The following is a 14,086-nucleotide window of genomic DNA, read 5'->3' on the forward strand; positions in this document are numbered from 1 at the left end:
GTATATGTATTGGTCGAGATTAATCTTGACCCACGGTACCGGTGTTGTCAAATGACGTGTTGCGTACATAAAGTACCGGTGTTGTCAAATGACGTGTTGCGTACAATCATGGGATCTTATGATTAATCTTCTCGTATTGTTTACGGGTGATCCTGAACCATATAAAATTGAATTATAAGTACATATATATAAAATATCATGTTATCTTAGAAAGATGTAATTTATTTAATTTTTCCCAATTATTTTCGTGGCTAAACTAGTCTTGGATATCCGATTTTGTTTCGGTCATAGTTTCTTCGTTACAACTCCGTTTTCGTTGATTCAACTTGCCATCTCCTTGGATCGAGTCCCTATTTAAGACTATGAACTGTAAATACCTTAGTTTGTATTCAAAATCACACGGCATAGGTGAAACTTTAGTGAAACTTATGAAGTTAAACATTTCCCTTTATGTAAACAACCTTAAATGATTATTTTTCTAAAGATACTTATACTTTGAATTAAATCATGAAATTTTGATGTGTTATCATATTCATAGTAAAAATCATTTTTCCAGAAAATAAACCTCCAATTCAAAGTTTAAAATGGTTTTTAATTATCCAACCCAAAACAGCCCCCGGTTGCACTCCGACGTCGTAAAAACAGTTTTTAAGGTATTCTTTGAAAAACCAAGTTATACCTTATTAAATTAGCATATATTTAAGTTATATTACAGGTCTTGAAGTATTTTAAAAGTTAAGTTAGAAGGATCTATTTAGTTTGCAAACAAGTTTGAAAACTTTCAAACTATGTTCTTGTTGTTAAAATTGTATACCACAAAATATGATAGCTATATATATATGAATCGAATAAAGTTATGAACATAGTTACTACCTCAAGTTCCTTGGACAAGGTTGCTGTAAAAGAGGAGTAAAAAGCTAGAACCAAAAGGGTGATGGAATTGAATGAAAGATTGGAAGTAAGTTTGTGTTCTTGGAAGGATTTCTTGAAGTGTTTTTGTAAGGTTTTCTTATGAGGTTTAAGTGTTGTTTTTGAAGCTAAATGATGGGGAAAATGCTTGGAGATGATCAAGTATGAAGTTAAGAGTATTTTGAGAGAGAAATGGAAGTGTAAGTATGAGAAAATGGGGTGAAGAAATGGTGTGCATGTATAAAAACGTTTTTAGGTTATAAAGGAAAAAAAAGATACCTAACTTTGTTTTCTTGCTAAATAATTCATGCTACTTGACAAATGGTTGGTTCCACATGTTTCTTAATCATTTAAGGCTGCTAAGGAGCAGATTTTTATTGGTATATACCAATAGTAAATACATCTAGAAGCTGCGTATGATACGGGTACATATACCCTAGGTATACGTATAGAAATCTTTGAGAAAACGGAACGAGGATTCAAATATAGCTATCTTTTGTAAATATACTTATATTGTTTTATGTATTTAAGTCTTTAAAAGTGATTAAATACATTACTTATACGATATATGTATAAACATTATAGGTCATAAGTATTTAAGTCAAATAACGTTACGTATGGTTATCGTTTTGAAAACTTAAGTTAGTAGTTTCAAAATATACTTATAACTTATTGTTATTAATACAAAATGAGATATTAAAACATTCTTAGATCATGTTAAATATGTATATATACGTATATATACACAAACGTATAATTATCATATATTGTATAGTTCGTGATATCATCGGTCAAACTAGACGGTCAAACGTTGTGTAAAACTCTTTTCGAAAACATAAGTCTCAACAATTTGGATTGCTTATCAAGTTGGTAAGGTTTAATTTATGTAAATATTAATCTTATAAGTATAGAACGATCAAAAAAGTGCGGGTCAACTTTAGGGTTTTTGCTTATCGTGTCGGAACCATATAGAGATTAGAGTTTAAATTTGGTCGGAAATTTCCGGGTCGTTACAGTACCCACCCGTTAAAGAAATTTCGTCCTCGAAATTTGGTAGAGGTTGTCATAAATAACAATAGGAATGTTTTCATGACGAATATGAGGTAATAATGAAATTTTATCATTATTGAAAGATTTAGATAAAACGATTCGGTTATGTGAGACGCACGAGCGAAGCTATCACAAAAGAGTGAAATGAGTAAATATAGAATTGTTGTAACCGATGACGTGATTATGATCGATTTCCGGGATTTAAGGGTTTTAAAGAAAATCTTTTGTAATAAGATTTAGTTTTGCGGCGATCAGGATCTTCTTTGATTTAACGCGGCAATCTGTTTTGATTTCTTTGTCGAATATTTCACTATAAATTTACCTCCTTCCCTTTCTTTCTTCCCACATCTTCTATTCTTTCTCTTTAGTTCCTACTTTAAGACATTCGCTAATATGCTCCATCCCATTCTAATCCTTGTTATATTTCTAACTTTCATATCTTTCATTCTTCTTTTTCATCTATCACCAGAAGAATCTATTCTCTTTTATCCTTTCCTTGGAATTATAATGTTTTTAATTCTCCCGTGCCTTTACGTTGCAATACGTATTGATATGCACGGTTTGTAGTTTCGGGGTTGTTGTTAGGTTTTATACCTTCCCTTATATTTCGATGTTCCTACTCCCGTCCCTTAAAATCATTGTCATCCACAGTTAATGCTCTCTCTTATTTGCTGTGGTTTATGTTCCTATTTCTATTCTGAGGTTTTGTCCCTTCGTTTCTTCTTCCCGTCCTCGAGCCAAGTGAACAATGGTCCGAAATTCGTAGGTAGGAAATTTGGAATGAACCTAGCTATTGGTTTTAGAATGAAATTGTAATGGCACGATCTTGATTCGTTAAATTACTCGAATATTCCGGAAAAATAGAACTATCAAGGTGATACGTTCTAATATGTTTGGAGACTTGATAGAATGTAAGAGCCGTGTAACATGGCACATGATGACGGTACTGTGAATCATCACATTCCATTAGAAACTTAACATGACTTACTGTAATATAATGAAGTTGATCAAGTTTCATTATATTATACTAATTCATGCATCAGTTCCCAACACTACTTCAAATCATTTATATTTTAATCTCGGAGGTTTCAGAATTTAGAAATTAACACAGTTTCTTTTATATTGTAACGCAGATGTTACGGAGAGATAAATGATCGCAGATAGGAATAGTTGTAAAAGTATCTCCAGAAATATGAAAAATATGTATAACGAATGATATGAAGATATCTTATAATATCTAAGATAAGATGATGATGAAAAATATCATCCGGGCAAGGTTTTGAATAAAGAGTAGGGTTCTTACTGACGGTTTCAGCAGGTACGGAATCGTTTGTATTCTTTGAGAGCAGGTTCAGTCCCTGTGATTTATCCACAGCCTCTTTCATACTTTGCTTCATCCGTTTTCTAGTTCCAAACTTTTTTTTTTTCTCAGCTTTACCACCTTACTATTCTTTGTCATCAAACTTTTGACCGTTAAAGTCGTTTACAGTTTTTGCTGCTTCGTTAGCATTTCAAGAACTATTTCATAGTCCCGGGTGTTTTTCAGAAACTTCACGTTCAGATTATGAAATTCTTAGGGATAGACATTATAGATATGATGGAAGAAGTTCCGCGAGATTTTCAAAATACTGATTGTTGATTTCGCCAAAAGGATAACGATCTGCTGGTGCACCTGTTGATGTTGTCGAGGGATATAAAAGGTTTTCCAGTAATGACGGCGAAAGGACAAGGTATAAATATCATGATTATAATAGAAATAATCTCACTGAAAAGTCGAAGTGGAGCTGTGACAAAATTAGCTTCTTGAAAAGGAATTGTAGGGTTGTTCTTGCTAATAAATGGCAAAGGATTCAATACGTTATGTGTTAAATTATGAATTTGGGTTCGAGAGTTCTTCAGGTGTATAACTGTATGTATAAATCTTCATTCCGTAGGCGAGGTGCGGCGGGTTCAACTTCTCGGTCGAGGTGTTTTCAGGAATCATGAAAGGATTTGAATGCGAATTGTAATCGTCAAGTTACGAATGAGGTTTAAGATAAAATCAAGTGGCAAGCTTGAAGAATTGTTTAGTTTCATATGTTACAATCAACATTTTAATTCATTTTAATTGTCCAGAGTTAGCCGGAACAGTTAGCGTGGAATCCTTAATAGATTTTTAATTAGTTAAATCGTGTGTTTCTAACAATTTTTTATTTTGTCCAATGTTTTCTTCTTTATGCCACTTGTTGGATTCTGGTAGGTCAAAATCCGAATATGAAATTTGATTGAAAATGGTTATTCTGGGGTGAGCGGATACGAATATCGGTGGTTGTAAGTAAGATAATAGATAACCGTTGAATCAGATTCAAGAATGTACAATATAACTTATTAATGTGAATTCTAAATATTCCTCGGGTACTACCCACCCGTTAAAATATTTTCATCATTAATAGTTTGTACGAAGGAATTTTTAATTACTATCTTTATGAAAATATACTTGTATATATATTTTCTTCAGAGATAATCATAGATTTAATGAGTCAATAAGATATTAAACTCATTTGATTTATCGTTAATTCTAGATTACATAATCTCTAAGACTTTAGAAATTACATAATCGTCATACGATACGTAAAGCGAAGATAATCGATGTAGAACGATATATAGAACGAAGATCATACTCGAAGTACAGATATTGAGTCGTGTGATGTTGATATTCGAGATACAGATTGTGATGTTGAGATTTAAGGCGCGGTTGTGATTGGGGTGATAAAGGTACTGTCGGCGTTGACGATGGTAGTACGGATTATGCTGCTGGTGCTGCTGTTGGTGTTTGTAACCTTCGCACCATATTCTCCAAAACCGCTACCCGAGCACGGAGTTCGTTGACTTCTTCTATTATACCGGGATGATTGACGGTTGGAACGAGCGAATGAACAAGATTTGAAATATGGGATAGTATGTAATCATGACGAGATACTCTAGAAATGAGCGAGAAAATGGTGTTTCGAATAGGTTTGCCGGTAAGTGCTTCAGGTTCATCGTTAAGAGGACAATTTGGTGGATGGAATGGATCACCTTCTTCTTGCCTCCAGAAATTTAGTATATTACAAACCCATCCCCAATTCATCCAGAATAGATGATGGGAAATTGGTTGATCCATTCCGGTAACGCTGTTCTCGGAGCTCGAATGGAAATCCATATCGGCGAAGCTATCGAAGTCGGAGGAATTTGAGCTGGATGAAGAATCCATCTTGTATGGTCGGAGAAATGAATTTTTGGTTTGGAATAGATTATAGGAGTTGGGTTTGGTACTCTTCAATACATAATTTACATATGTATATATAATATCAAAATCCCATGAATTACGGAGAATCTTTGAAATACGTCAGGCAATGTCTATAGTAACAGATACGCTAGGATATGAATTTTGTCTATACACTATCGATGCACTAAATGCAGTAAGACGTGTCTAGACTTAAGAATGATAAGCAGGCAGTTCCCTAAGGATGATAAGCAGATGATTTCCGACTAGGATTGATAAGCAAAACTTTTGACAGGCAGACACGGTCAAAGTCCAGACTCACTTAATGTATCCTAACAACTACTAGTTAGACACACTAATGCAAGGCCTGGTTCGCTAAGACCAACGCTCTGATACCAACTGAAAAGATCCGAAACTAATCATCCGGACGTTGTCCATATTGATTACAAACGAATTACAATAGTTGATAACATTGCAAGGTACTTGCCCTCTATATGATACATCTTACAAACGTTGCATTTATTCTTAAAGGGCAATCTATAGTTACATCCATAATTGACATATTCGCCTGACATTTCATAATATTCAAATGACCTAAACCGCCATTTACTTAATAATAGTCTCTATGAACTTCAATGACTCGAATGCAACGCCTTATGATATAAGTCCTTAATGGCCTCAAGTAGTATCCTTAGTACGAGATAATGCACAGCGGAAGACTTAATTCATACTTGAGAATAACATGCTTTAAAATGTCAACATAAAGTTGGTGAGATATAGGTTTAATGTCGACAGCGATATAAATATAGACCACAAGATTTCATATATAAACATTTTAATAAAAATATTCTAAGTGGTTGAGCACTTGGTAACCATACTTAACAATTAATCACGTCGCATATTCCCTTTAATATGAAATCTTACTACACTGTACCAAGTGTAGTCACGAAACGAAGTACTGTGCAACCGTTGAATACTGGTCGTCCAGTCCGGTTGGGGTTGTCAGGCCCGATAGATCTATCAACAGGATTCGCGTTTACAATACCGCTGTAAATATTAGTTACCAAGCTACAGGGAAGTATGCCAGTGGTACAACTCAACGTAGAATATATTTTTCAGTTACTTGTGTCCATATCGTAAAACATAAAATACATGTATTCTCATCCCGAAATATTTAGAGTTTAAAAGTGGGACTATATACTCACATTCGTCTTGAAGATATATATATTTTGACTTGGTCTCCGGTTGATATCACAAACCTATCCATATATAATATATCAATACCTTTTCTTTTTAAACAAACGTCACATATATATACTTGTTATACTTTTAATACTTTTAATAATTCCTTAGTCCGTAGTTAGCAGTTTGTTGTTAGTAATTCAATTTTAATGGTTCATTTTTAGGTGTTTAATAAACCCCCAACGAAATAAATAAAACCCCATCGTATATGTATTGGTCGAGATTAATCTTGACCCACGGTACCAGTGTTGTCAAATGACGTGTTGCGTACATAAAGTACCGGTGTTGTCAAATGACGTGTTGCGTACAATCATGGGATCTTATGATTAATCTTCTCGTATTGTTTACGGGTGATCCTGAACCATATAAAATTGAATTATAAGTACATATATATAAAATATCATGTTATCTTAGAAAGATGTAATTTATTTAATTTTTCCCAATTATTTTCGTGGCTAAACTAGTCTTGGATATCCGATTTTGTTTCGGTCATAGTTTCTTCGTTACAACTCCGTTTTCGTTGATTCAACTTGCCATCTCCTTGGATCGAGTCCCTATTTAAGACTATGAACTGTAAATACCTTAGTTTGTATTCAAAATCACACGGCATAGGTGAAACTTTAGTGAAACTTATGAAGTTAAACATTTCCCTTTATGTAAACAACCTTAAATGATTATTTTTCTAAAGATACTTATACTTTGAATTAAATCATGAAATTTTTATGTGTTATCATATTCATAGTAAAAATCATTTTTCCAGAAAATAAACCTCCAATTCAAAGTTTAAAATGGTTTTTAATTATCCAACCCAAAACAGTCCCCGGTTGCACTCCGACGTCGTAAAAACAGTTTTTAAGGTATTCTTTGAAAAACCAAGTTATACCTTATTAAATTAGCATATATTTAAGTTATATTACAGGTCTTGAAGTATTTTAAAAGTTAAGTTAGAAGGATCTATTTAGTTTGCAAACAAGTTTGAAAACTTTCAAACTATGTTCTTGTTGTTAAAATTGTATACCACAAAATATGATAGCTATATATATATGAATCGAATAAAGTTATGAACATAGTTACTACCTCAAGTTCCTTGGACAAGGTTGCTGTAAAAGAGGAGTAAAAAGCTAGAACCAAAAGGGTGATGGAATTGAATGAAAGATTGGAAGTAAGTTTGTGTTCTTGGAAGGATTTCTTGAAGTGTTTTTGTAAGGTTTTCTTATGAGGTTTAAGTGTTGTTTTTGAAGCTAAATGATGGGGAAAATGCTTGGAGATGATCAAGTATGAAGTTAAGAGTATTTTGAGAGAGAAATTGAAGTGTAAGTATGAGAAAATGGGGTGAAGAAATGGTGTGCATGTATAAAAACGTTTTTAGGTTATAAAGGAAAAAAAAGATACCTAACTTTGTTTTCTTGCTAAATAATTCATGCTACTTGACAAATGGTTGGTTCCACATGTTTCTTAATCATTTAAGGCTGCTAAGGAGCAGATTTTTATTGGTATATACGAATAGTAAATACATCTAGAAGCTGCGTATGATACGGGTACATATACCCTAGGTATACGTATAGAAATCTTTGAGAAAACGGAACGAGGATTCAAATATAGCTATCTTTTGTAAATATACTTATATTGTTTTATGTATTTAAGTCTTTAAAAGTGATTAAATACATTACTTATACGATATATGTATAAACATTATAGGTCATAAGTATTTAAGTCAAATAACGTTACGTATGGTTATCGTTTTGAAAACTTAAGTTAGTAGTTTCAAAATATACTTATAACTTATTGTTATTAATACAAAATGAGATATTAAAACATTCTTAGATCATGTTAAATATGTATATATACGTATATATACACAAACGTATAATTATCATATATTGTATAGTTCGTGATATCATCGGTCAAACTAGACGGTCAAACGTTGTGTAAAACTCTTTTCGAAAACATAAGTCTCAACAATTTGGATTGCTTATCAAGTTGGTAAGGTTTAATTTATGTAAATATTAATCTTATAAGTATAGAACGATCGAAAAAGTGCGGGTCAACTTTAGGGTTTTTGCTTATCGTGTCGGAACCATATAGAGATTAGAGTTTAAATTTGGTCGGAAATTTCCGGGTCGTTACAGCAGACTTGTTGGTTAGAAGTTGGAGAGAAATAGTTTGCGGGTCAAGAGATTGTACAATTGACTGTGAGGAAAGTGGCAATTACACGCGAGAAATTGAAAGCCGCAAGAGATAGACAAAAGATGTACACCAATCCGCATAGACGGCTAGTTATTTTCACAGTAGGTGAGCAGGTATACTTGAAAGTATCGCCCTGGAAAGGTGTCATTCGTTACGGTAAAAGAGGCAAGTTAGCTCCGAGGTACATTGGGTCGTTTAGAATACAACAGGTGTTGAACGATCAGATAGTAGTATTAGATCTTCCTGCTGAGTTAGCTATTATTCATAACACATTTAATGTGTGTTATCTTCGTAAGTACAAGGTAGACGATGATAGTCAGATTCTACCACTGCAAGATTTGAAAGTTTATATGAATAAGAAGTTAGTGGAAGAGCCTGTAAGAATTGTAGACAGGAATATTATTAAGTTATGGTATAAGCAGATATTGATGGTATTAATTGAGTGGAAGCACATCTTAGCTTCAAACCTGACATGGGAGACAGAAGAGTTGATGAGAACTCGTTACCCTCGTTTGTTTGACCTTGACCAGATTTCGAGGATGGAATCTCCTTTAAGGGGGGTAGATTTGTAACAACCTCACATTGGGCCTAGTGGTAATTGTTCTAATTGCCCTTGCGTGTTATTATATGTTATTTTAATAATTACATGTTTATAATTATTTAATTATATAGTTGAGACCAGTTCGTGACAAGGGTCACATAACAGTTTTGTTTATTTAAATTGGACCTCATTTGGACCACTTAATGAGGTGTTTCGTATTTTAGATAACTGGTAAATACTCGTGAATGACAAAGTGTAAGTTTCCCTCACATGAAGGAAACCTACCAGCCTTATATGCTTCTATTTCTTTCTTATTTCCATTTTTGGGAAAATTAACATCACACACACATACGTACCATAACTTCATAAACCCTAATCCTTGATTCTCATTTTTGTGTTAAATTGAAGTTGTGAAATCATTCCTTGTGATTTCAGTAGCTTAAACAACGTATTTACAAACGATTTCATGTCCAAATCCAATTGAATTTGATGATTTTGTTCAAGTTTTATAAAAAATGGGTTTTTGAATCAAAATGGTATTTTGAGGTTTTATGAACACCCATAGATGTTAGAAAACGTTTACTTATGATCTCTATATGTTTCCTAAGTGATTTTTTTGTAAAAACAGTGCAAAAACGAGATTTGGGGCTCAAAATGACGAAAACAAAGACCTGTTGCTGATGAACAGCATCCATACGGTTGCAGGATGCATCCGTATGGATACGGGGTGCATTCAAGTCATTTTGGGTGCAACTGTATGGTTGCATATGCAACTACATAGATACAGATGCATCCGTACGGTTGAAGGTGCTTCCGTGCGGTTGAAGTCTGTCAGCTTTTTGGGAATCTTGTTTTGGCCATAACTTTCAAACCGTAACTCCGTTTTTTATTAATAAACTACTGTTGGAAACATAATGAGATCTACTTTGTAATGGTAAAGTTTTAAAACACTGAAACAAAATTTAATTTGGGCCAAAATGATGGGATAGCGTGTATGCCTCGTTTTACACGTGTGTGATAGTTGCAATTGAATGGGGAACCATGTATGAAATGTCCCGCTCATATCGATTATAAACGTTTCATATTAATTGATTTCATTGTGAAGTTTGACCTCTATATGGGACGTTTTTCAAAGACTGCATTCGGTTTTAAAACAAATCATAACCTTTATTTTATCAATAAAGGTTTAAAAAGCATAACGTAGATTATCAAATAATGATAATCTAAAATGTAGCGTTTACACACGACTATTACATAATGGTTTACAATAATATTACACAACAATTTAAGTCCCCGAATGCAGTTTTTAAACAATATATTATAAGCATGCTGACTCTAAATCTTGTCCTTAAATTAGCATGCAACAGCGGAAGCTCTTAATAATCACCTGAGAATAAACATGCTTAAAACATCAACAAAAATATTGGTGAGTTATAGGTTTAACCTATATATCAAATTTTAATAATAGACCACAAGATTTCATTGTTCATAAATATCGATCTGCATAAAAATCATTCATATGAATCGAACACCTGGTAACTGACATTAACTTTAATGCATAGAATATCCCCAAACAGAACCTCTCATCTGTATAATATAAATCTCGAAGTACTAAAGCCATCCATAACCTAAATGGGGGTTATTAGGCCCAATAGATCTATCTTTAGGATTCGCGTCAATTAGGGGCCATTTCCCTAATTCTTAGGCTACCAAGCTTGAAAGGGAAATATTCGGTTTAATAATCCAACCATAGAATGTAGTTTCAAGTACTTGTGTCTATTTTGTAAAACATTTAAAAAGCTGCATGTATTCTCATCCCAAAAATATTAGGTAGTAAAAATGGGACTATAACTCACTTTCACAGATTTTCAATTCGTCGGAAATAAGACTTGGCCACGGGTCGATTCACGAACCTATAACAATTATATACATACATATCAAAGTATGATCTAAATATATTCACAACATTTTTATTATGTGTTGACAATTTAAGTTGTTAAGTTAGCAGTCCAACATTAGTAGTCCACAATTAGTAGTCCACAGTTAAGAGTACATAAATAAATCGATATAGTATATTGTCTTAATATTTTCAAGACCCATATTATATATATTATCTCGAATCCAAGACCCATTGTATACATGTCTCAGACTCGATCACAACCCATGGTATATATATTATTTTAGAATCAACCTCGACCCATTATATGCTAACTCGAGCATTACCGCATATAGTGTCTTATGGGTTATTCAAAATAATATATATAGATGATGTCAATAGGATATGTCAAAACATTGTATACCTGTCTATGGTCAATTAAGACATGTATAATACAAGAAAGTTAGCTAAGATATAGTTAGTATAGATTTGTTATAAAAATTTCCGTGGCTAAAACTAGTAATTCTATCAAATTTTGTTTTACCCATAATTTCTTCGTTATAAATCCAGTTTGAGTGAATCAAATTGCTATGGTTTTGTAACGAATTGAAATTTATGAAACTAAACATAAAAGTGATGGTTTATAGTCGGAGTTACAGGTTACAAGTCATTTTTGAAAGGGATAGTCATTTCAGTCGAAAGAACGACGTCTTGATGACCATTTTGAAAAATATACTTCTACTTTGAGTTCAACCAAGATTTTTGGATATAGTTTCATGTTCATATGAAATATAATTTTCCCAGAAGAACAACTTTCAAATCAAAGATAATCATACTTTTTAATTATCCAACCCAAAACAGCCCCCGGTTTTACTACGATGTCGTATGTCCGTTTTTACGATGTTCTTCGTGTTTCCTAGTTTTAAATCATTAAGTTAGTATATCATATAGATATTAAACATGTGTTTAGTTGATTTTAAAAGTTAAGTTAGAAGGATTAACTTTGTTTGCGAACAAGTTTAGAATTAACTAAACTATGTTCTAGTGATTACAAGTTATATTCTTCGAATAAGATAGTTATATATATATATGAATTGATTGATGTTATGAATATAATTACTACCTCAAGTATAGTAGGTAAACCTACTGAAATGATGAAAAATAAACTTGAGCTTCAAAGGATCCTTGATGGCTTGAAAGTTCTTGAAGTAGAATCATGACACGAAAACAAATTCAAGTAAGATTACTACTTGAATTAAGATAGATATAGTTAGAGAAATTGAATCAAAGTTTGAATATGAATATTACCTTGAATTAGAAAGATAACCTACTGTAAATAACAAAGGTTTCTTGATCTTAGATGATTACTTGGAATGGATTAGAAAGCTTGAAAGTAATCTATCAAATTTGAAAGTGTTCTTGAAGTGTTCTTGAGTAGTTATTTTGTTTGTTGATTTATGTATGGATTTATGAACTAGATTGATGTAGGTTTTTATGAAGATGATTAAGAACACTTAGAACAATATAAGAGAACAAGATAGAGATCAAATGGATGAAAGAAAGTTGCAAAATGACAGTGTGTGTGATGGTGCCCAAAAACGTGAATGAGGGTGGAATATATGCAAGTTGTAGTTTAATTTTTAGTGTAATAATTCAAGCTAGTTACCAAATGTTTGGTTCCACATGTCTCTTAATCATTTAGGGCTGTTAAGGAGCAGATTTTTATTGGTATATAGATCAATAGTAAATACATCTAAAAGTTGCGTATAATACGAGTACAATACTTGAATGAATACGAGTAGAATTGTTGATGAAAACGAATGAGAATGTAATTGTAACCATTTTTGTTAAGTATGAGTGTTTTGATATATGTCGTTAACTCATCGTTAGTCGTTACATGTATGTGTTGTTTCGAAGCCTATACGTTAACGATCTCGTTTAATGTAATTAACTCATTGTTATTATATCTAATGAGATGTTAAATTGTTATATTAACATGATAACATGGTGTAAGAATATATCTTAATATGATATATATATATATATATATATATATATATATATATATATATATATAATATATATATATATATATATATATATATATATATATATATTAAAATGTCATTACAATGATAATCGTTACATATATAACTCGTTTCGAAATCTTTAAGTTAGTAGTCTTGTTTTACATATATAGTTCATTGTTAATACACTTAATGATATTTTTAATTATCATTTTATCATGTTAAACATGGTGTATTAATATCTTAATACAATACATATGTATTTATTTTAGTTAAAACATTATTATAACGATAATAGTTATATATATATATATATATATATATATATATATATATATATATATATATATATATATATATATATATATCGTTTCGAGTTTCTTAATTCAGTAGTCTCATTTTATGTATATAACTCATTGTTAATATACTTAATGAGATACTTTTACTTATCATAATTTCATGTTATATATATATATTATATATATATATATATATATATATATATATATATATATTATATATATATATATATATATATATATATATATATATATATCCTCATGTCATTTTTATAAGTTTTAATGTTCGTGAATCGTCGGACAAACTGGGTGATCAATTGTTGAAATGTCCCGTTTATATCGATTTATAAACGTTCCATATTAATTGATTTCGTTGCGAGGTTTTGACCTCTATATGAGACATTTTTTAAAGATTGCATTCGATTTTAAAACAAACCATAACCTTTATTTTATCGATAAAGGTTTAAAAATATTACGACGATTATCAAATAATGATAATCTAAAATATAGCGTTTTCACACGATTATTACATAATGGTTTACAATAATATTACACATCAATTTAAGTCTTCGAATGCAGTTTTTAAACAATATTATACAAGCATGCTGACACCACCTCTTGTCCATAAATTAGCATTCAACAGCAGAAGCTCTTAATAATCACCTGAGAATAAACATGCTTTAAACGTCAACAAAAATGTTGGTGAGTTAT

Source organism: Rutidosis leptorrhynchoides, chromosome 1 (genome assembly GCF_046630445.1).
Source record: "Rutidosis leptorrhynchoides isolate AG116_Rl617_1_P2 chromosome 1, CSIRO_AGI_Rlap_v1, whole genome shotgun sequence".
In the NCBI taxonomy this organism is placed as follows: Eukaryota; Viridiplantae; Streptophyta; class Magnoliopsida; order Asterales; family Asteraceae; genus Rutidosis; species Rutidosis leptorrhynchoides.